Below are 26,292 nucleotides of genomic sequence, written 5' to 3'. Positions count from 1 at the left end.
ATTAATTCGGACATTCTAAAAGAATGTGTTTATCATTATCTAGAAAAAAAACATTAAATTTTGATAGAATATTATAAACATATAATATCAAGACTAATAATTTTTAATAAATACAAATTTTATATGAATTTTTTTTTAAGATCTTAAGATTAGTACTTACATTCATTCTTAACTGATACAACTATGAACATACATAAATGGCATTTATTCTGAAAAAATATAAGTAATAATGGTAAACAATTACATTTATTCTTAAAGAATAAAATTAAGAATGATTAAAAATCAAATAAAAACATTGAAATTTAAGTAAAACACTAATACATTCTCATAGAATATTGTTGCTAATCCATTATGACAAAAAAACATGCTAATCAATTTTGAACGAATATTGTTGCCTTACTTTCCATTCTTCACGGTGCTTCAAATAGACTACTCAATTGTTGCTGCCTCTACACAAAAAATGTGTTTGTACTCATCATCTCCAACATTGTTTTCAATCCCATAAGAAGTTTAGAATTCTTCACTTCATCTTCTTTTTCAACTTTTGGCCTCTGCAATGGAGATTACTAACACATAATTAATCAACTGGACAATTTCACATGTTAAAAAGTCAACATATTCATGTGTTCTTCAAATACCATAGAGAGACAATGGATACCTTCATCAGCTCGAAAGCTTAAGAAGGAAACAGTTCGCATGCTTGTAGTACCAAAGTGGTTATCTTAGGGTAGTTGAGCACAAATTCTTTGCACACCAAGATTTCTTCTAAATCAGGTCTGCCTGCATTGCATGTGAGATGAGATCTCACTGAATTGATTCTACAATCTTCTCAAATATTAAAAAAAATCATCAACAAAGTTTAGAGATGACAAGCCTCCGCTAAATTCGAAGATAAAACGCTATAACAAGTGACAATATCTACTCACGGACTCCGGTATACAACTGATATAAACGTCTACCCTGTCATCAAAGATGCCGAAAGTGCGGCCGAAAGTGCTGTCTCATCCTTCATTTTAATTCTTTAAAAGCTGTAAACTTCTTAAACGAGACGTTGTAATTACAACATACAGTGTCAAATAATACTATATACTTGTACAATAATAATTCATTCATTCAAAAATAATGAAAACATACCCAGGTACACCACCATTCACACTCAAAGAACTCAAGCAAGAGGCTGTTAAGAAAGGTGACTCCTCTCTTTGTCGGGACCGCTTAATACCCCGTTCATCATCGTCATCATCATCAATGATATAAGGCGGCTCTACACCAAGCTTAATAGACCTTAAGTTGAAGAAGAGATATTAGTAATTGTGTGCATATTATAGTGTAATGAACAATTAATGACAACAGTTATATGATACTAGACAACATAATGCAAAATTATATGCATTCATAAAACTCACGGAATCAATGTTATCCTCTTGCTTCTAAGGCATAATGGTAATCACAAACTGAAAACGCTAATCTCAAATTGAATATAAATTGTCCTCAACCTATGAACCTACAAATAACAAGCAGTGACACTTTAAAGCTCATTGTATATAAAGCCGTGTGAGTATCATGATATCATCAACTGTGTATACAAAACTAGGGTTATGAAATGAGCATGCATGGATGCAAATAGTAAACCATCTATGTTTTCACTATTAGACATACAAGCATTGAACACAAAAACAAGAAACCTTAGAAGGCATTCATAATTTTCAAAATTTGCTATAAAATAAAGTTCAGAAACATACCTTTATTGTTATATTGTAATAAATAATGGATTCCTTGAAGATCTTTATCTTTGAGAGCAAGTCTCACAAGTGTAACACCTCTAATGACTCACAAACACATTAAGCAAGATGATGATTTGAGAGGGAAGGAAGAGGCTATGATTTTAGCTCTTCTTAGGGTTTAGGAAGCCTAACATGGCCGAAATCCATATTGGGTTATGCCATTTATATAGTTGTTGGTTGCTTAAGGCCAAAGTTAGGGTTAATATAAGGAAACCCTAAACTCTTTGCTTAAGGCCTAAGCATCTCATGGATCCTCATCCTTAAGGTCATGAACGAAATTTATAGTGCCTTCCCTAGAGAATTTCACCCATCCCTCCTAGGATGGTCCAAGAGCCAAATACCACAACTATCAATAAATTGCAAAACATCCCTTGCACTTTTAATTAATTCCTTTAATCCAAAAATTAATTCCAAATTTATTTATGATTAAATATTAATTAATAATATGATTTCTTATTAATATATTATTTCCATAATACATTAATAAATCATTTATTTCAATTTATTATTCCAAATAAAAAATTCTTCCTTTCCTCAATTAATCATCCTATCAAGTTGCTAGTATGAAGGCAACCCAAAAGGACTGTGCTACTATCAATTCACGTATATACCAATTATAGTAATGGGCTTAGACACCTAATCCAACAGTCTCCCACTTGGATAAGTCTAGTAACTTATAATTGGAAGTATAACTTCAAAAATTGACTAGCAAATTGTAGCTCTCAAAGCCGTTGTCGAACTCTGACCCAGTCAGTTATGTGTCCTAAGATAAGAGATCAAATATTCCTCCATTCTACAAGATATCGTATGGACATGATACATGGATTACAATCAATCTCTCTATCCAAGATTTGTTTCCCGATTTCTGATTTATGACGACCGATATCAGACTACTAATCGATCACATCAATTTAGTCCAGGCTTGGCCAAACACTTTAGATGTCATCACCAAATCATCGAGGGGCCCACAAATATCGCTTTTTCCTATTTAGGGCAAAAGGAACGGATAAACTTCGATTCATATGATTGTACTATTTACTTATCAAATCGTGCACAACAGTACGTTTTATAACATCAAGTTACTGATGCGTTTACGTATTATCAATGCATAACTGACTCGTAAACAACAACTCATATATCTCCGTTTCAAGAATATAAAATATTATCGTCTCAAAATTACTCGTGATAAAATCCCTGAAGTAATTCTCTGAGTGTGGGTTAATCCAATACTTAAAATCACAATTTTAAAAGTACTCATGAACATTGCAGCAAAACCATTGCTATTTCTAATCTCCATAGACAATATACAATTCAATTCATGACAGTCTTAATTCAATATTTACTTCCAAAAGTATGATCAACTGTGGATGTTTGAGTAATCAAATTATTCAGGAAGTAAAACATGCGAAGTGAAACACAATAATAATCTAATTAACTATGGTCTCAAAACTATTGAATATAAATAAAACACTTAATATTTAATCACCATATTAACTGTCCAATGTTTCGATTAATCAACTAATATAGTTGAATTAAACATTAGTCATGCCATGTTCTAAACATGCATACTATGTTTCTCTATATGGTCCTTCCTTTGTGAACATATCAATTGGATATAATTCCAATGATGCTCATATCATAATTCCAAATCCTTATTATAAGTGTAAGAATTTCAAATTCTTGTCACTACTAAATGTGTTAGAGTCTAACCTTACATGCAATATCCTTTTGTGATGATGTGGCATCAAAGTCACCGAGACTTGGCCAACGATGTCGTAAAATGCTCCATTGAAACTTTGTTACTTAAAATAGTTTCATGGTTACGAAGTCTCAAATTCAAGATACAATTCTTGAACACCTTCCTTGCATTAAAGTTTCTAACTCATATAGATTATAATCATCAACTCCCATTATGGAAACATTTCCATATTCCCATATGACTATCAATTCTGATAAAAAATTATCCCAACATGTCATTATTTTCCTTCCAGATTTATACTATACTTCCAACTATCCACGAGCAATGCATCTTTTGGTAAACCTCAGACTGTTCTTGACAGATGCTTAACAACTTTAGTCACATCTTGTTCTAGTCCTTTTTTCCCCTCTCAATGCCCTAGGCATTTGGAAAAATCAGAACAAGTGAATATTATGACATATGTTATCAATCTTATATCTGAAGCATATGAGATTCGATACATAATGTCTTACATAAAGACATGATACTTGATCAGTATCTTGCTATAATATTTCCATATATCAAATTTCTTATGTTGAATCACTTCAACATGATATTCATATATATATATATATATATATATATATATATATATATATATATATATATATATATATATATATATATATATATTCATGACTAAATTCCATTAGAACTTTAATCTAAACTCTTAGATTTGAAATGAAGTATACGTGCCTTCTCCCCTAAATCCTTTTGTAGCGTAACAACTCCCAAACTTTGTAATTTACAAATATGAAAACTTTGTTTCATATAAATAGTATTGCCAACTTGCAATACTTAGCATAACAATTATGCTCTCACTTATATAACTATTATGATCCCACTAACTTTGATGTAACATCCCAAAAATACCGGCAAAAATTTCATTTTTAAATTAGGTTAATACGTAAAAACATCATTACAAAACATTCATAATAATACTCCATGTTTGAAAACCGGTAATAAGATAGTATATTTCAGAGTACATCCCGGAAAATCCATAGTGCGGAAAACAAGAATGTGTGTGACATGCTGCTACCGCGACGGCTCCTTTCCCTTAGCTGAAGAGATACCTGAAACCATAACTAAAAACTGTAAGCACGAAGCTTAGTGAGTTCCCCCACTATACCACATACCATATAATCACATAACATACATAAATTGTCAGGCATATCCGGGTGCCCAACCTACCCCTTTGGTCCTCTCGACCGGACACTGCCTAGCATATCTGGGTGCTGGCCTCCCCTTCGGTCCTCTCGACCGGATACTGCCTAGCATATCTGGGTGCTGGCCTCCCCTTCGGTCCTCTCGATCGGATACTAGGGAACTACTTCTCCCCTCTACTACTACCACATAACATGTATCACAATATCAGAGTCTATCTAACATGGCTGGGTATGACTACCCCTTCGGCCCTATCGATCGGATATCTTGGGGACTATCTCCCCCTACTGTCACTAGCACATATACACAACACAGGTAGTAGAATTCCCTAGATGAATATCACAGAGACAATCATCTACATATGACTCCTACTGGTGGGCCGACATTGTGGCCGTAGACCCACCGCTACTGGAAGGTAACTCACCTCGATGTAGCTGCTGATCTGTGTGGGAATTAACTGTCCGCTGCTGCTCCGGAAATCCTCCGGCTATAATTCCCACAAAACACTCAATCAATCACTGTTAACTGTCCCTTGGGGTAAAATGACCATTTTACCCCTGACCAAGTCATAAGCCAAGGTCAGAGTCAACTTTCAGTTGACCCGACTCGCCGAGTTGGCTCTCCAACTCGCCGAGTCTCTATCCAATCCATTGTCCTGTATCCCGTCTCTACTCGTCGAGTTAGGCGTTGACTCGACGAATTCCCCTTCTAAACTGATGTCCAAGTCCTTCATCCTACTCGCCGAGTTGTATGAACAACTCGCCGAGTTCATCTTCATCCGATGAACACTTTATGCTGTGGCTCGCCGAGTTGTATGAACAACTCGTCGAGTCTGTTCTTGATCTAAGAAGATTGTCTTGAACTCGCTGAGTCAGGGCATTGACTCGCCGAGTTCCTTCATGGATGAGTTCGGCTTCCAACTCACCGAGTCCACCCCGGACTCACTACACTACTCGCCATAACGAAAAAGGGGGAAAACCCAGGGACTCGCGTCTCGACTCGTCGAGTCCGATGAACGACTCGCCAAGTCGTTACCATGCAGTTACTATATGGTCGATTCCGCTTGAATCCAGCTCATGCCATACATAGATCCGTGATCCTGGGGCTTGATTAACACGTAAAGTTTCCAACTTTACGTGTAAATAGGCAACCGTGAGGGTTTTAGGGTCCAAAATACACCAAAAGGGTAGATCTAGGGCTTTCATGAAATATGGTTCCAAAAAGACAGTAGATCTGAGCTCCTGGAGCTCAACCATGCCTAGATCTAAAGGTCAATCAACTTATTACGAACCCTCAAACATACACAAGCTTGGAAATGGTTCAAGGAGGACTTTAATGGAGCTATAAGGGACAATAACCATGAAAACAAGGGGAAAACAAGTTATACCTTAGGAAACACACTGAGATAGCTCAAAGATGCCTGACCTCCTCTTCTTCTTCTTGATCTACACTTTCCCACTCCAAAACTTCAAGAGGACACACAAAAAGCTTCAAACTCACAAGGAAACAAAGCTTGAACGAGATATAGGGCTCTGAGGGTGAATGGGGGCGAGATTGGGGCGGAATGAGGGTTTAAATAGGGTGCAAACCCCTGAAATTTAGGGTTTCATCCAACAGCGGTGACTCGCTGAGTCCAGAATACGGACTCGCCGAGTCGCCAACTTAAAACGTGTCCCGGGTCCCGACTCTACTCGGCGAGTCGGACCTACAACTCGCCGAGCACAAGGCTAAAAATGCAAACACTTATACAAATTTCCACATACCAGGAATCAGGTGCTACATTTGACATGTATCCAGAAATCAACTAGACTTTCAGAATTCAATACTATTGACTTTCTTACTAAAGTGCGGATTTTTGATATGTGATGCTTTGATAAGTCTTTAACCATGTGAATTTTTCATTTCCAACCTACAATCATAAGATAAGGTTGGGGAAAAATCCAAAATCAATTTTAGTTTTCCTTTCAAGGACTAAACTTTTCTTATTCTTAATTTCTCGCCTTTTGGTAGCACAAGGGACTACCGATGCTTCCAAGTTGTCAAGCAGCTCACTTCCATTGACCAATGTACTATCACTGACCCATGTTCTCTGCCTATTGCAATCAAATGAGAACCATAGAACTCAAGAGCTTTGCCAACTCAAAAGGATGATGCACAAAAACAAGAATACGTCAACTTAACATGATAGGTTATCAACCTCAGGTTGTGTGCTAGTGATAACTAAAAAGTTTATTCTCGATTGACTCTTGAAACTCTTTAAGACCAATAAGACTCCCGCCGACTTCTTGACATATAAATTTTTATGTTAAGGAACATTCCTTGACAAGCAAAAACAATATTCAAAAGTTAATGTGGATTCTTGTCAAGATAACACTTCATTGGATTAGTTTTAGTTTATCTTTGTTTTAACCAAAATATCATAACTACCAATTTCAAATGTACTAGAGTAAGAAGACATTTCTACTCCACATTTCATGAGGTGTTATAGACCCACGTAGTTTGAAATAAGCTTCAATGTACGATATGTAGTTACTAGAGTATGACTCTAAAACTTGATTTGATACGAAGTATGACTCATCTCTTGATTAAACTATTTCACCAATTAACGATTCCTCTTCTTAGTCAAACAATCGAGCCTCACTAGTACAAAAATCCTTAATTGATGCGGGTATTGGACCGTATCAACAAATATCGCATAAAAAAATACCCCTATTTAATAATATGGTTGTATAACCGCCCCAAAAAATGATGAAAACTGCCTCAAAAAATACCCACAGTTAATGATGAAAACCGCACCAAAAGATTATAACCTCACCGACTAATAAACACACCAACTTATGAAGTCACAATTCCAATAATTTCTTCATTGTTTTTTATAATAAGGATGTTAGACATTATGGTATGGCCTCTATATTAGTATATTAGGGTATAACATCAATATTAGTTTATGATTGTAATGAGTTTTATATTTAAATATTATCTGCCCCAACCTATCTACCACCCTATTGATCCTTAAAACATAGCCTCCTCGTTTTTATATTTCTTCTTGGTTCGATGATGGCGTAAGTATCATGTGGTTATTGTTGTCAAAAGTGTTAGCTGGGGTGTAGTTTGTTCGAAGTCGGAATATGTAAGAGGGTGGAGGTTCTGATGGTTAGAGGTTGTTTACAGTGGTGGGTTTGAGTTTAGAAGGTGTGAGGCTGAAACAAATGGTGTGTGAGGTTGTGAGGGGTGGCTTGAAGGTTAACCGGTTTAGCCGATTTTGATTTTGAGGCAAATGTTGGTGGTTCGTGGAGGTTGCGATGGGTGCTATCGGTGGTTGGATATCTTCGGCTGTAACAATTGGCGATGAAGGGTGATGGCAGGTAGTTTGTGGTGGTGAAGGTCTCTGGTTCTGCCGGTGATGGTTGAGAGTGGTCTCGGTGGTGCAGGTTGACTCGTGGTTCAGGTTGAAGATAGTGTAGGGAAGGTATACAAAAAAAAATCATATCTACTACTCTACTGAAAAACAAAAATACAAAGGAGTTATGGTTTCCATGGGTGTGTGCTTAGATTTATATTAAAAAAGATGGAATGCGAAATAAAAATTTGAACGAAAGGAAAATTTTAAACGATTCAATGAGGCGGTTCTACATGATTAAATAGGGCGGTTTCTATTGATTTAATGGTGGGGTTTTAAAAACCACACCAATAAATACGTTTTTAATACCTTTTAGGGAAACCGCACCAACAAATGTCTTAAATGATGCGGTTCATTGATTTATTGATGCAAAAGTGTTTTAATGATGCGGTTTTATGCTATCACCGCTCCAAAAATAAAAAATCATTCGCACCAAAAAATAGGTTATGTGCTAGTGCCTCGCTCTGCATTGCCTAAGCACTCGCTATGCTAAAACTCTATAAGGTCCATTTTTTTTTTTCTCAAGTGGTCCAAGAATTTCTTTCCCATGATGAGCTCCAAATTTACCTGACTCGGTCCTAAAATTTGGATCGCTTCAAAAGATGCGTTCTTACAAGTGTGTCCATGGTTGACACAAATTCTTTATCTCATCTTTTATAAAAAGATGTAAAATGTAAAATGTTATTTGTTTATTTTATTAGTTAATATAGAAAATTTAAGTTAAAATATAAATAAATAAGCGGACCCATTTATAAACTAAAAGGTTTATGCATAATAATGATATGTTTGTAAAACATAGAAATTAATAAGTTAATAATATGACATGATAAATGGCGACGGTGTTTTGGACGAGAGGTCTAACATTGAAGATACTCTAGTTATCTTACTCATTTTGCTTCATATGATCTAAACCCGTGTTAGGTAGTGATATAAGGTTCCAAAATACGGTCATGGATCTTAATGGCTTAGGCTCGAAACCTACAAACATCAAGTTCAACTTTAAGATGAAATATTATTAAAATTAATAAAAATAAAAATTCTTCTTTAGATTTATTTATAGTATCCAAAATTTTGGAATCTTCTTTGATTTTGATATTTTTGAACACCATTTGTCTTTATCTTTTTGATTCGGATTCAGACAACAGCAGTCGAATTGCCACCCTATGCATGCTTAATGTATGCATCTTTTGCTTTTGTAGAGCCCTACTATTCTACTAATCAACAATCGAGTTGCACACTAGTTGCAAAGTAAAACTGCAAAACCCTAAAGATCGATCATAGAGAAAAGAAAAAGAAAGCTTCAAGAGTTAGCAGACTGCACTAGAATCAACAACATGAATCCAAAACCTTGGCAAACAATCAACGTACGTACCACAAAAGATCATCAAGAATGAATAAAGAATCCACTAACTTCCTTATCAGTGATGGATATACGTATACATATACATATATATTCCTTGCTTCTGTAGAACCCTACTAAAAATCGAGTTATATATTGGTCGTAAAGTAAAACCGGTAAAACCCTATTAACTACCACCAATGAAAAAAGAGGAAAGATCGTATAGAAATTGAAAGAAAAGAAGAGCTTCAAGTTTTAGCTGACTGCAGAAGCAACAGAATGAGCCCAAAACCTTAGCAGACCCTTCAACTCCAAATCGTTTCTGCAGTTCATTATCGTCAATGCCACATTTTCATCTTCTTTTACGTTCTTTTTATGACTTTCTGCTTCGTAAACAAGAACTGGGGGCGGGTTGCTGGTGAGGATCTTATGCTGAAACCAGTGTGAATCCAAGAGTTGGGAGATATCTTTTGCTTCTGTCGTCGTCATTTTGATTGTGGAAGGGATGATATCCAATTGTCCATGGTGTTTTATTTATAAGGAACTAAGCGTTTGTGTTATATCTTGGAAGTTTCGTGTAAGATGGGAGGAATGGGGGACGCGTTTTTGTTTTGACTTCTGAATTTTCTATACTTTCTAATTGCGGTCTTAACCACCATCTTATCTGTCAATTATCCATAAAGAATTTGAATTGGTAAAAGCATTTTATTATAATAATTTTATTTGAAGATTTTTATTTTATAATAAAACAGTTGAAAAGATATCAACGTTCATAGTTATTTTCTTTAGAAAATCCATTTATTTACTTTTGTAATATAGAAAACCAAAACCTGCTTCTTACCATTTTACTTTTACCGAATAAGTTGCTCAATTTTTTTTTTCTTTTTTTTCTTTTTTTAGTAATTAAAGCGTTTATATTCATAGGATAATCATAATAATAACCAAAAATGAGATGTATAATACTAATAACCAAGATCATCTTCAATGCATTAAACATTTAAATTTATATGAGTTCAACAGATTAACACGTATGCATTCTATTCATTACATAATTTTATTTATTAAACTTTACACTTTATTAAACTTTATATAATTTAATAGATTGACACATCATTTATTATTTTCTTTTTTACTTATCGTTATTTTGTAAATAATTAATTCGCATGAAATTAAAAATAAAACTACAATTAAAAAAATTAATTAAAAATTAAAAATTGCGAACTTTAGCACAATAATGATTGAACTTCTCATTCTATTGTCATAACCCATAATGATAAAGCATTAAGCACAATAGAGATTTTGAAGTTTAATGAGATTATTCATTTCCATTGGAGATGACATAATATCTATGTCATCATGAAGTCCTTATATTTTTGTTATTACTAATTTGTTGCTTTTGAATATCATAGTCTCTAAATATAACTTTTTTATATAAACAAACTCGTTAATACTATTAAGAGTCGATAAATGTTATAAAATAATCAAAACAAAATTGTCACCGATCTATTTTTAAAGTTTGTAAATAATTCGTCCTAATCCGTCAAAGATATGTCATTATTTGCCGCTAATACTAATACACATAACAAAATTATGGGCCTTCAAACAACAAGACTCTATGCGGTCGCACATCATGCAGATACCCGAGACTGACCTTATAGACACTATGACCGTCTCTTTAAAATTATCATGAGAATGTTTGACACAGAGTGTTTGAGAGCTTCTAGCTTCTAACGTTCAACAAAACGCTTGGTTTTGAACAAAAAGTCTCGTTTGACACTACAAATTTTTAGCGTTTAGTTTAAACAAAACGTTTCAAATCTAAAAACTATCTCATGCAGCATTTAATAAAACGCAATTAGTTACCAACTACACGCTACCTGCCATCTGGTATCAACTAGTTTTGCCGAACACGCCCTACATTCCACAAAGAGTTCTAACGATATAAAGGATAAGACAATGTGATTTAAATATTACAAATTATGTAAGTTTATTTAAAACACCTTCTTTGGAAAAAGTATGTCAAAACTTGTTCGTTTATTCGAAACTTTTTGAGTTTCTAAACATTTTTTTTTTCTAAAAAAAATATATTTCAAAATTTGTCATAAATTAAAAAGCTTTTTGAGTTGCAGAACATATTTTTGCTAAAAAAAGATATTTCAGAACTGAAATTTTAAATTTGAAATTCAAACATTAAAAAACTTTAAATTTTTCTATTTACAAATTTCGGTCAAAGCAAACTTAATAAAACAGTTTAAAGGGGTGTTTGAGATTTTTTTTCAAAACCAATAGTCTTTTTTATAAAAGTTATTTTTTTGAAAGTTTTTTTAAGAAGTAAAAGTTAAAAGTTGGTTTTAAAAAATATTTGGATGAAATTTGTTGACTTTTGAAATGCCAAAAGTCACAAAAATACAATTTCATGACTTTTGAAAAACCTTATTTTTCTTCTTGATAAAAAGTTATTTTCTAATTCCCAAAATTTTTTTGAATTTTTGACTTTTTCAAAAAACTAAAAATCAAAAAATTATTTTAAAAGCAATCCCACACACCTCTAAACATGAAAACACTCCGTTTAATCAAAAAATTAGTTTAAAAGCAATCCACGCATCTCTAAACATAAAAACACTCCGTTTTAAGTCATTTTCATTGCAACCACAAAAAAATGATAATAATAGCTTTCTCTCCTTTTTGTTCTTTTTGAGCTTGAAAAGCATCAACTCATCAAGTGTCGTGGGAAAAAAGAAAGGATAAGATGGTATTTTCCACGGATGGAAAATCAAAGACGTAAGCAAAAAGAAATTTAGAACATAAGATAAGTTCAATATTTTGAGAAAATTACACGGATGGTCCCTAAAAAGATTTTTTAATTCGGACCATCACCGAAACTTTAATTTGTTACCCGTCCAGTTGCTCTGCTAACTTTTTTTGTTTGTTTAGGTGTTAGTAACATCCATAGTGGGGGCATTTTTGTCCTTTCACCATTGCAAGGCCTTTAAACCCATCTCTTATTTTTTTTTTTAGTTTCTTCTTCTCATTTCTTTCCTTCGTCTTCTTCCCCTGGTGTATACGATCTAAACGATCCAGACAAGATGGTGAGGCAAGACAAGAAAATAAATTTTTTGAGTTGCCTTAAAAGCTAAAACCATAATGTACAGGTTGGATCCAAAGAAGCCCCGTATGTTTTCTTTCTTTGAGATCAATATAATAATACATGAACGTGAAAAAAGTTTAACTTTTGTCTCGATTCCTCAAATTCTCCTTATTCTTTCCCCTTTTCTCTAAATTATCATCCACCACAATTTTGGAAGGGATAGATCACTCCCTTCTTCCTGCCATCTATTATATCTCCCACTTCAATTATTCGGAACTGTAAATCGATTATTGATTAAGGGTTGAACGGAAAACCTAAAGTTTTGTTCTTTACAGATCCTCAGTTTCGTTTTTATTGCTATTTTTCTTTTTTACTTTTCATAAATGCTCATCTGATTGTTAATGGAAGTGGGTTTTGCTTTTCTTGTGTTCTTGGTTGGTTTTTAGATTAGGGTTCTTTGGTAAATGTTTTAATGGAAAAGAAGTGGGTCTATTTTCTTCTTATCTTGTTGTAGACTTTGATTGTTATGTGCAAGATGTGGATTTCATCACATCGTTTTCGAAATCCAGTTATTGGTTTCTTGATAAATTAATTTGTTTCAGAGACACCATTGAAAACTTACTCTTCTATTTGAGGTAAATTTTTAATATGAGTTTGTATAATAACATAAAGCTTGATCTCAGATATAGTGATTTAGATGTGCAAATCATTTCTATAGTTTTTTATTGCCCTATTTTTTCCATTAGTAATAGCTTCTCTAATTTGTAACTGGATCGCATGGAGAAGAAGACAAAGGGAATAAGTGAGAAGGGAAAAAGTGAGAAGACGTAACTGAGAAACAGAATGAAGGGGGTGGGTTTTAGAGGCCTTATAATGGTGAAAGGACAAAAATGCCCCCGTTGTCGGGGTGACTAACACCTAAACAAATGGAAAAGTTACCAAAGGACTAGGCAGGTAACAAATTAAAGTTTCGGGGATGGTCCGTGTTAAAAAGTCATTCTAGGGACCAAGCGTGCAAGTAAGCACAAACAATAGGGACCATTCGTGTAATTTTCTCCAATATTTTTGGTTAATTTCTCCTTCTCCTTTTTCGTTTAGTTATGAGATTCAAACGTGGTAACTTCGTAATTCGTATTAGGTAATTGTATTGAAATTACAAAATGAAAAACTAAAAATAGAAAGAAGAATCAAGAAATGTTGAATTCATAGCAAGAAATTAAAGGAAAAGAATGACGACGAAGGAAAGAAAAAGAGAGAAAAAAAAAAAGACAAAGAAATTTCTACATCTAGTTGGGAACTCCTTGTAGTTTGAAAGTGGCAAAGTTGAGAAGACGGTGGATATTTGCTACTTATGTATAGGAGACCAAATCCGCAGTCTATAAAGACCTATTCCATAGGATGCGAAAGACATTTTTTTGTTGTATATATACTTTTTAGTTTTTTATTTTGTTTGCGAGGACCATACAAAAAGCAAATTTCGTAGTTAATAAGTCAAAATTGCACTTAATTGCAAAAATGTTGGTTATTTGAAAAAATTTAATCAACCCTACATTAGGAAATTATATATCATAATGTCTGTATTTTATTTTTCCTCCAAAACTATTGACACCAAACAAAAGTAATTAAATAAAAATATTTATAGTTGTCATATAATAAAAATAACAAAACATTAATATTATATCAAAAAGAGTTACTCTATCTTACTCATTTAATTTTCGAAGCGTGTAGTATCAATCCCTGGCGATTTCGGACCTACCGCCTCCGACTACTGTCCTCATCCCTTCTTCTCCGATGGATTCAAATGTCGGCAAGGCCGAGGCCGAATCTCAGTGCTTTTGTGGTTGATTGCGTGATCATTTGGTTTCAATTTAATTTAGGGCTTGTTGTCTCTTACGCTCTGTCAAGGGTGTTCATCATCATGTCTTTTCGGAATTCACATTGGAAGCCCGAGGAGGGATGGAATAGGGATCAATATTATGATGGAAAGAATAAGAGAAACAAATTTCAATCTAATTGTGATCATCATCTTGGCAGGTCTGATACTCATTCTTTTTAGGTAACGAATTTTCCGGAATTTGTTTTACCTTCGTATATGTGGCGAGTTTGTTTCAGATTCACTACAAGAAAAAGAAAAATGGTTATCAAAGACTGACAGTCTCTGACGAAAATCAGAGGATTGATTTATTAGTCCCCAACTAGTCCCTGAGACCTAATCTTGTTGATTTTTTGTGTATCTGGGACTATAAATCAATCCCTATTACAACAAAGTACCAACGACAGAAAACCAGTCTTTGATAATATCTCATTTAGTCTCTAAACTGTTTTCTTCAAATCCCCAATTTGATATCATATTAGTCCCAATATGTTTTATTTGTTGTATCAATCCTTGAAACTATCTTTCAAAGACTAAATATTTGTCTTTGATACTATCATGCCGAGTCTTCATTATATTTCCTTCGAGGACACATTTATATCACATTAGTCTTTAATACCATCATCCAAGGAGTGAATACCAATCTTTAATATTATCTCATTTAGTCTCTAAATGTTTGTTTAGTGACTGATATTAGTCTCAAATATCTGTCTCACATATAATGTCATTCCGTTCCTAATGTAATTTTTCAGTGACCGGATATTAGTCTCAAATAGAATGTCATTCGGTCCATAACCTGATTTCTCAATGACGTGATATCAGTCTCGGATCATTCGGTATCCGATACGTGTTTACAAGGACTGGTATTCAATCCCTAATACACACTTTTAGTTGTAATAATATGTTGCAAATGCTACAATTTAATACTAAATTTTAGTCTCAAACTAACATATATAATAACTTAAAAATATAAAATCAATTTTTATTTTTATACGAAATGAACTAGTAATATATAAATGAAACGTAATCGTTTGAAATCAAACAAAGTTAAAACAATAAACAAAAAAGTATAAGAAACAAGTCAATAACTAAACCATATGTGAAAAAATTCCAAATTTTGATGAATAATCATAACTATTATTCTTGCTTTAATAGATTTGTGATGTCATCATGCATAAAAACTCCATGTTTATAGGTGGGCATACCTTGAGCCTTTAACAAAATATTGTAGGCTTGATACATCCCTCTAGCCTGAACAAATTAACAAGATATATATTTAAAAGATTTCCTAAAAAAATTAACAATAATAAGATATACAAATTTAACTGATTAACAAAGGTCTAACAAAGATGGCATGAAACGCATACATAAACATCGAACGCTTAAGTACAATTCCTTGAAATCTATTTAAAAGCAACCGAAAAAGGAATCTACATTCAAATCTAGAAAGTAAGTAATCTAATCATGAAAGTAACCGACTAATGGAATTATTGAAATAGTGGGAGAGTAATCGACTACAGAGTTCAGAATTACCTATCAACAGAACATCAAATTAGAAACTAACTTCCACCATCTTACCAAACATTAACAACAAAAGTGGTTTGACAATAGAGAGGTAGAGAAAAGCTTCAACAAGTTTTTGTGGGGAAGATCTCGTTTCAGAGTTTCCATAGCCACCACCAAATAGGTTAAACATCAAGCCCAAAAAACATTCAATAAACGATATTTTAAACCTAAAATATGATAACTTTAGAACAAACAGAGTAGATACACAAAACTAAAATAAAAAGCCCAAGAACAACTGATAAGACCAAAAATCAAAAAATCTGACAACGAATTACACATAAGAGCGTGTATTACCTTTTTCGATGGTGTAGGTAACGGGGGGATAAATGAAAGGGAGGAGTTGCGAACACAATCTATTCATGCATTTCGTTGAGCACTTGTTGTGTGCCTATAAATTATTGACAAGGAGACCTAGGATCAATTTTATGATGATACAAAGGGGTCATAGAAAAACCAACTCTGATCAGATACGCATTGAAAAATGATTGAGCGTGATAAGGGAGAGAGCATGACATAGTGGCGTGAAATGAATCACCGTTTTCCGGTGGTGCAGAGAATGGGGGAGCACCAAAAGGGTGGAGTTTTAAACACAGTTTCTCTAGGCACTTCGTTGAGCAGTTGTTGTACGTCTCTAGACATGAAAGATATTCCATTAGCATTGAAAACCATTCTTGACGAGCAGACCTAGGATCAATGTATGAAGATACAAAGGGTCAAAGAGAAATTAAATTTGACATGATTGACATAGAAGAGTGATTGAACATGATTAGGGGGGTTGGGAATCCTTTTAAAATGCCCTTTAGTATTTTTGGTTTTTTTAAAAGCGAAAAGTCAAAAAAGATGTTTAGCATTTCAAAAAATTCTTTTAGATCAACTTTTTTTGGCAAGAATAGAAATGAATTGTTTCAAAAGTTATGAATTTGTGACTTTTTGTAACTTTTGAATTTTTAGATTTTAAAAAGTCAAAAGATAAATCAAACACATTCTAAAACTTTCTTTGTAAAAAGTCAAAAGGTCAAAAAAGATTTTTGTAAAAAGAACTTTTTAGCCTGAAAAACAATCCCAAACACCCCCTAGGGAAAGAGCTTGACATTTTCGCTTGGAAATTACAAGCCCTAGATCAATTGAATGAAGATACAAATTACAAAGGGTAAGAGTGCAATGAATTTTTAAGAAGGGAAACAAAATTAGAATTTGGAAATTTAAAAGGAATGAAATTGAAATATAGGAAAGTAAAACTGTTGGGAGTGAAATTAAAATATAAAATCTATAATTTATAATTTATAATAGCATTTCAAATCATCAATCATTAAAAAAAATATGATATTAAATGTTAATGTCACGAAAAACATATTACAATGGCAAAAAAATGTGTCATTAAGCGTGTGTCACTACATGTCTTTTTGTTTGTAGTGTGAAAGGATGGAGGTAGTCATGGTGGTGGTGACGATGACATAGATGGTAGTGGAGGTGGTGGTGGTGGTGGTAATGGTCGTGGATGTGACAGTGGTTGCGGTAACAACAAAGGTGATAGTTGTGGCGGTGGCAACATAGATGGTTGTAGTTGTGGAGGGTGGTCATAGTTGTGGTAGCAAAGGAAAGGAAGTGATGGAGTAGTTGTGGCAAAAGTGGCATAGGTGGAGGTTATGGTGGTGGTGATGGTCGTGGAAGTGGTTGTGGTGGTGGTGGCGGCGGCAGCAACGACGGTGGTAGTGGTGGTCGTGATCATTAGCTAGTAGTTGATTATTTTGTGGATTAACGAATCTCTTGATGAAATAAATGCTGGAACTTGACCATTTCTATCCTTTTTTCTATTTCTTTCTTACTAGATTCCCCTACCCCTATATTCAATTAAAAGAGGCATGATTGATTCAGTGATGTGACTTCTCCTGCTCCAGTAAATCAGTCTGGAGACTTGCTAATTCAATTCAATTGCCTTGGTTTTTCCAAGAAATACATGGGAAAAATAGTTATTGAAGGTATAATAATGTTTTTCGTGAAGGTAGATAATCACAAAAAACTTCAAAAAAAAAAAATGGTAGTTTCATTTACAAATGGAGGTTTTTTTTTTATTTTTTTTAATGACAACTTATTTTGTTATATATCACTTTTCGAAATTGATTTAATTGTAAAATTTCCGGCCGGTTCAAAAAAAAAATTTAATTGTAAAATTATTCTCATTAAGGAGAGGCTTTAGGAAAAAAAAAAACTAATATAATATTACAAAACCTTCATTTTTTGCAAAATATGAATTTTTCAAAAACTTTATACATTCTTTTGTTGAATCTGTAAAACAATTGTTTAATTTTCATCATGAAATCGATGATCATCTTGTATAAAAAAAATAATTAGATTATTAGATGAAACCGTCCATTTTGGTATTTTGTGATAATGACATTAAATAAATCATGGAGATCAATATTAGTTTTACTTAACTTATTATTGGATTAAAATCATGAAAATGGAAGATGCTATAGTTGCAAATATTTTTAAACGTTTGAAGATAAGGGTGGATAATGTGTCGATTTCCTTCCAAATAGTATTTGTGATTGATTCATCAATCTCTGATAGATGGTATTATGACTAAATAATGCATGTCTTTCCAACCAATTCGAAGTGTTTATTTGAATGTTAAATAGTGCATGTCTTTTAGAGACTGAAATTCAGTTTTTAATATGTTTATCATCCAAAGGAAAAATTGGTGCAATTTATTATTGATCGAAACTCAGCCCCTAATAACATCCTTACACAGTAAAAATTGGCACACGTCTATCATGGGTTAATTTCAGTCTGTCATAATTTCCCTTCCAAAGTCGAAATTTGCGATAGACTATCTATTATTGAACTTCAGTCCCTAATATCTTTTTATCAAAATAGTATTCGTGACCAACTTATTAGTCTCTAATATATGGTATATATGACTAAATAACATTTTTCGAAGACTAAAATTCAGTCCCTAATAATTTCTCTCCAAAGTCAAAAGTGGCTAGTCCATCTAAGACTGAATTTCAACTCCTAATAACTTTGCTTCCAAATAGTATTCATGACCGATTCATCAGTCTCCGATATATGGTATATATATGACTAAATAACATTTCTTGAAGACTAAAATCCAGTCCATGATGATTTCTCTCCAAAGTCAAAAGTTGCTAGTCTATCTAAGACTGAATTTCATCCCCTAATAACTTTCTTGCCAAATAGTATTCATGACAGATTCATCAGTCTCTGCTATATGGTATATATGACTAAATAATCATTATTAGATACTAAGATCCAGCCAGTTTTAAATGTTTATTTGAATGTTAAATGGTGAATGTATGTTATAGACTGAAATTCAGTCTTTAAAAAGGTTCCCATCCAAATGAAAAATTGGTGCGGTTGTATTAATGACTGAAATTTAGTCCCTAATAAGTTCCATATACAATCAAAACTGGCACAAATCTATCAACGACTGAAATTCAGTCCCATATAACTTTCCCTCCAAAGTCACAACTGGTGATATACTATTCGAGACTAAAATTCAGTCCCCAATGTGTTTCCCATCAAGCCCAAACTGGCGCACATAGATTAGTGAATGAATGTTAGTCTTGAATAAGTTTGGTTAGTATCTAATGATTCACACATTAAAATCAGTCCTGGATTGTATTCGAGACTAATTCATCAGTCCTAGATACATGGTATCTATGACTGATTAATCAGTCTCTGAAATTTTAGTCATATAAACCCATTTTTATTGTAGTGATTGGGCAAAGTGGTTGATGTCTTTATTTCTAATAAGATGTCACGTATGGGGAAATGTTTTGTTTTTGTTAGATTCTTGGGAATTCATAATGTTGATCGTATGATCAAGAAATTATATGATGTTTGGTTTGGCTTTCATAAAATGTTTGCATTGGTTCTGTATGTTGATAAAAAGGAGATCCCTCATCATAAGACACCTTCTATGGTTGAAAAACAGGAAACACCATTTTTTTGTATGCAAGTGCAGTTAGAGGTCATTCTAGCAATTTTTAAAATTGGTATGATGACCGGTTTCCGGTTCAACCGATTCGACCGCCGGGTCAACCGGTTTCTATAATTTTCATCATTTTTTCTATTTTCCTACACATGCATACATAATGAAGAAGTGAAGTTTGAGATTACAAGGAGAATTCAATGGCTCGGCGAAGTTAGGAAGTTTTGCTGGCTTTTCATCAAATTTCTAAAACTTGATAAGTAAGAAAGAAAAGTTGAAGAGGTCACTTTGGGGGAAAATGTTGATACATAAAGTGACCCTCTTAAACTTGACAATCCGCAACCACTTATCCTACCACAATCTGTTCTATCTACCGCAATCACTTTTGCTACCGTAACCACTATCTGAAGATGTCATCCGCAACTATCCATCCGTAATGAAGATTTTAGTTACATCATCTGACTTGTCTTTTATGCATTATTTTATCCAATGGGCCTTGCATGGTCACGTTAAGTTAGAAGTTTATTACTTGTTTATTTCCAATGTAACTTTTTGAGTCTCTATAAATAGAGAATTCATCTTCATGTAACTTACACCTCTGAACATCTTTGAATACACATCACTTATCTTTTCTCATCTTTCGATTATCAATCTAAAAGATCTTTCTGAACTTTCACTCAAAATATTAAGATCGTATTCTTAACTCATCTAGTCTTCGAGACTACTTTCACTTTAACTGATCTCATATACTAACTTGCGTTTGAATGAAAACCTTGTTAAGAATCAGTTTAGTGTTTACTTGATATATAACTTGTTGTCATTTATATTTCCTTTACTTTTCGCACCTTACATTTCTGTAACTAACTATCTAACAAATCTAACTTCTTATTATTATTGAGCTTTATGATACTTTGAGATTAACTTATTCCGCAACCTTATCTTGTACTAACGTTTGTTCAAGTGTTTCTCAAAAGTTTTTCTCTCAATAGATTGCGTATTATAGATAGGTAAGACTCGGGTTGATGGTTGAGTACCTTTAGGCCACTGTGGTGCTAGTCATGAGTCTTCAGGATAGCGATGGAATAACGGCAAGATTAGCTTAGTGGTGGTTGTCGAGGCCAACAAAATAAATACCCTAAATATTACACACTAAAATAGTGTATAGTGGTAAAGGGATCGTATCCATGGAGATTGGTTCAATTTAAATCTCTATGTAAATTACTTGTTCAAGTACTTGTAAAACAAAAGTAAAAGTAAAATGGGGGGGGGGGGGGGGGGGTTAGTTCTTTTTGATTGTTTGACAAAATTAAAACTAGCTAGAATGTAAATATGACAAGTAAACAAGTAAAAGATTTGATTCAATTCAATGAAGTGAAATTAGTTGATTTTGGGTACACCACATGGATGACATGATTGACTTATCATTAGACTAAATGGAATAACACTTGTGAATTGGTTTAACTTGGCAATAGCAATTCATCAGCACAAATTACCTCAAATCTTCTTAGATATTAAAATGGCTAGAGGAGCTCTTAACACATTTCCTTAATTAAAGTCACAAAATCAATGAAGCTTATAATCTTATGAAAATCAATTAGCTTTAAGTTCTAAGAGTTACCAAGTCCAAAAGATAATCAAATGCTTACATTATCATTATGGAGGAAACATTTCCATGGTCTAAATGAAATGAAAACAAACATATAAACCATTTGTTTCTTACTAATTTGAGGGTCCATTACTTAACCAAGAAATTAGGCAACAAAAATAAGCATTCATACATCTAAGCTCATGATCAAAGATAAATAAACTCAACAAGATGTTTAACTAGAAAACATTTCCATAAACTTCAAACACATGATAATAATAAGTCTTCAAAGCAACTAATCATCCATGGGTTAAACCCTAATCAACCAAATGAAAGTTTAGCCAAGCATGACCAAAGTAAAAGAAATGCAATATAGTTTAGTGGTACCAAACATTGTTCTAGTTGCAAGATGGAAAGAAATCACACTAGTCTTCAAAAATCTTCAAATCTTCGAAAGCTTTCTTGAGAGAAAATTGTGTGTGTTCTTCAAGTGATAGATGACAGTAATACCTCCAATCTTCAGCAAAAAGGGGCTCATTTATGGATTTGAAAAGGTGCCAAAAGCCACCCACCAACCTTCCATAAATAGAGTCAACAAGTCAAAACCCGGGTTCACTTCATCACAATTCACGCGAACCGCGTATGGGTCCACGCAGACCGCGTGGGTCACGCTAAATGAATGTTTTAGCCCAATACAAAAACCATCCAACCCAATCTTCTATTTTATGCTCTAGCCCATTTGTGCAAGTCTTGATAGCCCAATTGTGTTACTCCACAACCTCCAATAATGATCCAACGCTCCTTCAATCTACCGTAGCTCGAATTCTTGTCCAAAGATTAAGTCCAATATGCTTCTTGCTTTTGTTGACACCGAGCCCAATTGTACCACCTCAAGTCCACAAACAAATTGCACGCCTCCAATAGTCCCGCACTCCTTCAATACCTCCAGTAACAAATAGTCTCCAGTAAATTCTGCAAAATAAGCTCAAGAGAATGGAAAGCACCTAGTAAATGAGGAAAATAACAAAAAGAGAAAAATATGCATGAATATTAACTAAAATGAGATGGTTTTAACTAAAAATAAACTATGGAAAGAAGTAATAAAATGAAGCTATCAAATCACCCCAAGCTTGAACCTTACTTGTCCTCAAGTAAGACAAGACTAAAATAAACTTGGGACGAATTATCCAAAAAAATAAAAAGAATGGAAAGAACCATAGAACCTGTTCAACGTTAGTCAACATGGTCATAATTGATCTCGTTGTTATCTCACAACTTTTTCATCCGATGACAATGGGACCATAAACCACAGCTAGGACAACTCCTCTAGGTGAGTAAGGAGGGATGATCAGTCGCAGCCCCAATGGAACATGCATACAATGAAGAACATATGTAGTAGGGAGAAAGCAACTGTAGGGAGAAAGCAGCTGAATGGGCTTGGGTGGAGCTGTTCTTTAAGTGTACACGCTGATCTCACGTCTGCCGGTTTCTCTCATGTGTAATTGGGTTTAATCGCTTGGGCACCATTGTAGGAATCGGTTCACTTAATGTTGGCCCAAACCTCCCATAGTATCCGACTCGATGGTCTCCCTAACATTCACCAATTCGCGAAAAACAACTCGATCTATATACAATAAAACATACCTAAATAAATGAATATCAAACTTCGGGCGACCAAAATGTTGGAAATTTTGTTCAATAATTGAACCAGTCACCAATCTAAGACAGTTGCGGCTGGAAATTTTTGCTTTCCATTTATTTATTTATTTTTATTTTTATTTATTTATTTATTTATTTTATAATTTTTTTAACTAGAAAATTTGGCTCCTAAGAGTATGTAAGTGGAACTGAGAGGGTGATAATATAATCTGAATGGTCTAAGTGTGAAAATGACCATGTGTGGAGCAGTGGGTTGGTAATCATGTGTCAGGGAGTCAAGGGTTTATTTTAGGTTTTTGGTTCGAATTTTGGATTTGGGATTGGTTGAAATTCCCGATTAGTGTGTTTTGAGTATTCGTTCCACATGTTTGATGGTGTTCTTAGTCAAAGTTAAGGGGTAGGTTTAACGAATGGGTGAATATTAGTCTTGGAGTATGGTTTCTGAAGTTTAGAACTGATGGGTTCCTAGTCCTTGGGAGCATATAGATGGAGTTGTTTCGGTGGTTGTATTTATGAGAGTCCTCGGATCTGTGGTTCTCACTAGAAGTTAGGTCTTATAGCTAGGAAGTTGTGGAATATGTTGGCGTTGTACGTGTTTCTCTACAGTGGTTATCTAGCTAAGACTCGTGTTGGTAGTCACCTTGTTTTTGAATGAAGGGTTCAACAACAATGAATATTTAAGGGTTCTGTTTCCTAGTGGTATCAACAAGGTAATTCGGGGTCGGAAGGGGTTTATATGGTCCAGATTGCGAAATGAAGTCCTATTGACTGTGTTCAGAGATAGTTTTTCCTGGTTGAGAGTTAGTCAAGGTATATTTCCGGATTCTGGGCAGAATTTTGATGGTTTTTCTTTAGTGGTAAAGTTAGCGGGTCAAATATTGGTCGGGGTACATAGATTTCACTAAGATTAGGTTAATTATAGTATGGGAAGGCAGTCGCCTGAATGTGCCAACTTTTTGTTCGGATCGCGCTTCGGGGAGGATTGTCTGAATGTCCCGAGGCGGAGATGCGAGAACACTAATCTGAGTTATTTGTGAAAGCGGACTTCAAGGACAAAGTCTTACTTAAGTGGGGGAGAATTGTAACATCTCTATTTCCAAGTAATTACACTTTTAACCCTTGGTATGAGAATTGTTTTCAAAATTCGTCCATAATGGCATTCTTGTAATTATGGGGGTTGCGTTAGTACGTTGGGCGTACATGTTGAGTATGTTGGGCGTACGTAGACTTACTTGAGTATGTTGAGCATACACCTGGTACACTGGGCATACGTGGTCAAGGTTCAAACCCTAATTTGTAGGGTTTGAACCCTATTTAAACATCCTTATCTCCCAAGACTTCTTTCTTTCATCAGCCTCCAGCTCCATTTCGACCCTTTGAAAAGCCTACTCCATTTGAGAGCATATTTGAGACATTATGTGTGTTTTAGTGATCTTGAAGAAGGAGGGAAGAAGAGGATACCATCTTAAAAGAGTGGATCAATTTGGATCCAAAATTACATCATCATTTGCCATCATTTGAAGGTAAAAAGCTCTGAACTTGATGAAGTATTGACTAGATCTTGCTTAGCCATGGACTTATCTTCTTTTGGTCCCATAAGCCTGGTATTATGAGTATGGGCTACTCTAATTCATATGATCTATCCTTTCAGATGTTTTGGAGTATTTAGAAGCATAAAAATGTAATCTTGGTCATTAGTTATCTTCCATGCATGGGATAGGATGTCTTATTGAGTTAAGAAGTTATGGTTTTTGGTATTGAGCACTTAATAACCATGCAAGACCATAAAGTTGGAAACTTTATGGTTAAGGACATCATTTGGGGGCTAGATTTGCATTTGGACGAAAGGACTTAATGAATTAAGCACTTCAAATGGGAAATGATTTTTGGCCGAGTACACTAGGCGTACTTCTGAGTACGTAGGGCGTACTCCCTTGAAGGCCCAATCTATTCCTTGAGTACGCTAAGCGTACATGCTAAGTACGTTGGACGTATTCAGCGGAGTCAAATCGGTTGAGTTTTTGATTTTTTGACTTTGACCATGTTTTGACCAAGTTTGACCTTAGGGTATTTTGATTTATAGTTATGTTTGGTTATGTTCCAATGGATAGGTGACCGGTAGAGCTGATATTCAGAGTAGTGTCATGTTCAACAATCTTTTCAGACTGAGAGGTGAGTTTTCCTAACTTTTCTTGTGGGTTGAACGCATCAATGATGTAGTGATCTGTTAGATCCATGTCATGGTATATAGGATGTTGGTATACGGTAGTGATATGTGGATCGGCCTATATGTCTATTGACTTGTTATCTGATTATCTGTTGTTGGATATATTTTATTTGTTATGTATATGTTGACATGTTATGGTTTTAGGTTGAGGCTTTACTACTATGTGAAAGAGCCAACAGAACGGGGGTAATCCAACCCGATGACTGTTGACCCAAAGGTATTCTAGTTTGATGATTGAATAGACCCATTATATATTAGTATTCTAGTCTGATGATTGACTCGGACAGGGAATTCCGACCGGAAGACTGTGGCCCAGGGGTAATCCAACTGGGAGGTTGTGTACCTGTGGGTATTCAAGTTCGATGAGAGATTGGACCCTGTATGCATGATTATATATGTTATATGTTGTATGGTGGGACTTTTGGGGAACTCACTATGCTTCGTGCTTACAGTTGTTTGTTATGGTTTCAGGTTCTTTAGATGATCGGGGCAAGGCGAAGGCTTGATCATGCACATCTTTCAAAATTTATGAAATTCGATTTCAGGATACTTTGATTTGTAAATATGACTTTTGGAAATAGTGTTTTGTAAACAATTATGGTTTTGGGCTCGGTCTTAAAAATGAAAGTTTTATTTCAATTTTTAGGATGCATCAGTCTTTAGGGGGTTCTATTACAGGGACTGAGATTTCTCATCTTCTTTGCGTGGATGATGTCATGCTTGTTTTAACTTGGGATCTTGAGATTATGAAGGTCTTATTCACATTCTCCGATGTTTTTTATGGCTTCAAGGTTAAAATAAATTATCATAAAAGAAAATTGATTGGTGTGGGTGTACCTTTAACCTAGGGTTCTAGTGTTGCTGATGGGGTTGGTTGTGCTACGAATGAGCTGTCATTTCTTCATCTTGCAATA

General features: G+C 34.2%; 1 long non-coding RNA gene across 1 annotated transcript; it reads left to right on the top strand.

Annotated features, from left to right (window-relative positions):
- Positions 1-14,232: 14,232 nt before the first annotated feature.
- LOC122197340 (uncharacterized) lies at positions 14,233-26,017 on the top strand. Its single transcript, XR_008231656.1, has 3 exons — positions 14,233-14,547; positions 25,523-25,595; positions 25,850-26,017. It is a non-coding gene; the product is annotated as an uncharacterized LOC122197340 (long non-coding RNA).
- Positions 26,018-26,292: the final 275 nt, after the last annotated feature.

The sequence above is a fragment of the Lactuca sativa genome, chromosome 4 (assembly GCF_002870075.4).
Source record: "Lactuca sativa cultivar Salinas chromosome 4, Lsat_Salinas_v11, whole genome shotgun sequence".
Classification (NCBI taxonomy): Eukaryota; Viridiplantae; Streptophyta; class Magnoliopsida; order Asterales; family Asteraceae; genus Lactuca; species Lactuca sativa.
This window is presented reverse-complemented; position numbering and strand designations above follow the sequence as displayed.